The sequence below is a fragment of the Otolemur garnettii genome, unplaced genomic scaffold (assembly GCF_000181295.1).
Source record: "Otolemur garnettii isolate 467f Iridium unplaced genomic scaffold, OtoGar3 scaffold00656, whole genome shotgun sequence".
Lineage (NCBI taxonomy): Eukaryota > Metazoa > Chordata > Mammalia > Primates > Galagidae > Otolemur > Otolemur garnettii.
The window spans coordinates 1-4,248 of NW_003853051.1; the positions used below are offsets into that span (position 1 = coordinate 1).

General features: G+C 40.5%; 1 non-coding gene across 1 annotated transcript; it reads left to right on the top strand.

The window, feature by feature from the left end:
• Window positions 1–2,956: 2,956 nt before the first annotated feature.
• LOC111722847 lies at window positions 2,957–3,063 on the top strand. Its single transcript, XR_002771501.1, has one exon. It is a non-coding gene; the product is annotated as a U6 spliceosomal RNA (small nuclear RNA).
• The last annotated feature ends 1,185 nt before the right edge of the window (window positions 3,064–4,248 follow it).

Below are 4,248 nucleotides of genomic sequence, written 5' to 3' on the forward strand. Positions count from 1 at the left end.
ATGGTACTCCTTCCAGAAACTTACCTATGCTGTGTGCTTGGAAGTTTTGGCAGTTTACAATTAGGCAGACTAGGAAGATATGTGGAGATGGAGACCTCCCTTCCTCCAGTCCCCAGTGCTGTGGACATAGCTGCCTCTGTTCCCAAGCATGAGTTTTGGGTCAAGGGAGCTGAGAGATGGCCAGTTCTAGATTTGGGTGGGGAAGGATACAATTCTAATTGCTCTCTGCTCATCATGCCCAGTTTCTGAACAGAGGGTACACAGTTTTTGCAGCTATCTTAACCTGGGGACCTCAGCCCTTGGTCTCTATAGCTGGATCCACTGTCAATGCCCCCACAGCACTCATTTAGACTGCAGCAGCCTTGGGAGACCAATGGGTCCTGGGGCAACTGTGGGATTCCTAGAACTTGGGCATTTGGGATAAGCCACTTTCAGCTGAGAAAAGAGAGAAACATGCGAGAAGGCTCCTTAAGATAAGGGGGAGCACAAGCTCCCCACCATCAGGATGTGCTCCCCCTCCTGAAGCAGCTTTGGCTGTTTTTGCTCAGGACCATCAAGGGTTCAACCAGGGAAGATTAACTTGGGAGAAGTCACCCCCTCTACACACACAGCACTTATCACACCTATGATTCCACAGAGCTTGGGGCTCATTCCTATTCCTATCCCTCTAAAAAGACATAGTAAATGCTTTTATGTGTGCCAAAGATAAAAGTTACTGCCTCCACCAAGAGAGGGCAAGGCTGGCAGCCTCTTCCCTAAGCTTTCTTTCTCTTCTGGGAAGTGCCTGCCTCCCTGTGGAAAAGTTCCTGGCACAACCACATCTTCCCTACTGAAGCATTACAATTATAGCCCACAGCCAGTCTGGCAGCCCTGCACACAATAGATTGAGCTGCCTCTACCACCTCTTCAACTGGATCAAGGTGGGACCTGGGAATCCAGGGCCCTTTATGCCCCTGAAGGACAAAGCCCACTGTCACCTCTGAGAAAGGGAGGTATGAGCAGCGTGTGCACCCCACAGTTATCTTCCTAAACCAATCTTCTCAAAAGGGGCCCATTTCTCCTGCCACATGTTTACAGCGCACCTACTCATCTCTTACCTGAGTGTTCTTCCAAAGCAGGAGATTGCCCTACCCCTCACTATCACAGCCAGCACTCAGGGAGATTTCAAGTTAAATTTTCCAGTCTAGTTTTGGTCTGATTCCCCCCAGGACTAAAACATATCATCCAAAGGCCTGGGAACTGGAGATTACCTAACCTATTGCACCACCACTGGCACCTGAACACTCTCCCATGATCTGGGGTCCAAATGACCCAAATTGCCAGCAATGCTATGGTGGGAACCAACTGCACAAGCTGAAAGACAGCATATTTCTCCCTCTCTACATTAAGCAACAGAGCTCCCAGCAGAGGAGAATAGGCGAAGTTCAAAACTATCTGTTCTAAGCAGAAGAAAGAGGTACTGAATAAGAAGGAACCAGCATAGAACTCTGGTAACATGGAAAAAAGAAGCTTTATAAACTTCCCCCAAAGGATCGTACTAACTCTCCAACAATGGACTCCAACCAAAAGGAAATTTACGAACTGTCAGATATGGAATTTAAAATATGGATTACAAGTAAGCTGAATGGAATCAATGAGAAAATCAAAAACCAACACAGGAAAACCAGAAGAATAATTCAAGACATGGGTAAAAAATTCACTAAAGAGATAGATGTTTTAAAAAATAAACACCAGAATTTGTAGAAATGATAGTCCTTTGGAGAATTTCACAATATTGTAAAAAGTCTTAACAACAGAACAAACTAAAAAGAAGAAAGAATTTCAGAGTTTAAAATAAGGTTAGTCAGTCAAAAATAAAGAAAGGAGAGTGGAGAGAAATGAACAAAGCCTCTGAGAAATATGGACGATGTAAAAATACCCAAACATAAGAAACATAGATATTCCCACTGGAAAAGAAGAAAAAACAAAAACATGGGAAACCTGTTTGAGGGAATAGTGGAGGAAAACTTCTCTGATTTTGCTAGAGATTTAAACATCCAAATACAAAAAAGTTAATAAACTCCTAGAAGATGCATTACAAATAGTATAACACCAAGGCACATAGTCATGAGTCTGGCCAAAGTCAAAGAAAAGGAGAGAATCTTACAACCTCTGAGACAAAAGCATCATATAACTTACTAAGGAAAACCCTCTGAGTAATAGCAGACTTTCCAATAGAAACTTTATAAGCTAGAAGGAATTGAGGTCCTAGCTTTACCCTTGTTAGATAGAATAACTACTAGTCAGTACCTGGATGAAGTTTGAACACATTCTTCTTAGTAAAGTATCACAAGAATGGAAAAGCAAGTATTCAATGTACTCTGTACTAATATGAAACCAATATATAGACAACTACATGCCCACATGAAAGAAAAGCACAGGTATATTCTAGTGAAGGTAAGGAGGAGGGAAAAGAGGGAAAAGGGGAATGGGAAGGGTAACTGGAAAGTTCTCAAATAAAGAGTACAATGATCACTTCTATGGTTTATCTTACAAGGGTACAAGTGAATCTTTCTAAGAGTAGAATATAAACATCTTAACACAACAACTAAGAAAATGACATAAAGGCTGTGTTAACCAGTTTGATGAAAATATTTCAAATTGTATATAAAAGCACCACACTGTACCCCATGATTGCATTAATGTACATAGCTATCATTTAATTTAAAAAAAAATACAATGTGGGTGTATACAGCACATGCCCTGGGTAAAGGGTTCAACTACAACTTGAACTTTACCTTGGAAGTGCAAACAATGTAGTCTAAACATTTATACTCTCATATCAATCTGAATTTTTTTTTTTTTTAAAAAGAAACTTTATAAGCTAGGAAGAGTTGGGGCCCCAGCTTTGCCCTCCTTAAACAGAATAACTGCTAGGCAGTAATTTTGTATCCTGCAAAACTAAGTTTTATAAATAGTGCTGGCTTTGGCAGCACATATACTAAAATTGGAACAATACAGAGAAGATTAGCATGGCCCCTGCACAAGGATGACATGCCAATTCATGAAGCGTTCCATATTTTTCTGATCTTTAAAGTTAAAAAAAATTTTTTTTAAATTAAATGAAAGAGAAATAAAAAACAGAAAACAAATAGCACAAGTACTCAATTAAAGAGGGAGCTATGTAATGGGTACATATGTCATATGAGTGGTGTAATGGACCTGAAGACTCAGAAGGTAGGAGGATAAGAAGGGGTTGAGGGATCAAAATGACAGTTGAGTACAATGTATACCCCTCAAATGATGGGTACACTAAAAGCTCTGATTTCACCATTATACAGTTCCTCTATGTTTCAAAAAACTTCATGTAACCCCTGAATTAACTGAAATAAAAGTAAATAAATAAAGTTATGAAAGAGGAGTAGAGGAAAAAACTAAAGATGGAACAGCCAGAAATCCTCCTTTTGGGTATATATTTAAAGAAATTGAAATCACTATGTTGAAAGATATGTCCACATTCACTGCGGCACTTTTCACAATAGCAAAGACGTGGAATCAACCTACGTGTCCATCAACAGATGAATGGATAAGGAAAATGTGGTATGTATACATGAAGATGGCTTTATTTTTTTTTTGGCCAGGGCTGGGTTTGAACCCACCACCTCTGTCATATGGGACTGGCACCCCACTCCTTGAGGAAGATGGCTTTATTTTTCTCACCTACTTGAAGAACTGGTATTTGGAGCATCATGAGCAGTGTCTTAGTCTGTTTTGTGTTGCTATCGCAGGATACTTGAGGCCTGATCTAAAGAAAAGAGGCTTATTTGGCTCACAGTTTTGCAGGTTAAAAAGATTAAGAAGCTTCTCACCAACATCCATGCAGCTTCTGAAGGCAGCTTCTGAAGGCCTCATGCTGCTTTTGCTCATGACATGAAATGAATGGAGAGCAGGGCTTGTGCAAAGAGCTCATGTGATGAGAGAAAAAGCAAGAATTCAGACTCTTTAAATAATTCACTCTTGTGGGAAACAATTCACACCTCTGAGAACCTGAACTCCCCCCCCCCCTCAGGGAGGGTATTAATCTACTTACAGGGATCTTCCCCCTGTGGCCCAAACACTTCCCAATAGGCTCCACCTCCCAACACTGCCACATTGGAGACAAAATTTCACCATAAGTTTTGATGGAGGCAAACAACATCCAAATCATAGCAAGCAGTTGTTTTTCCAAATGAAGAAAATGAAAGAAGAAAAAAATCTGTAATAAGTAAG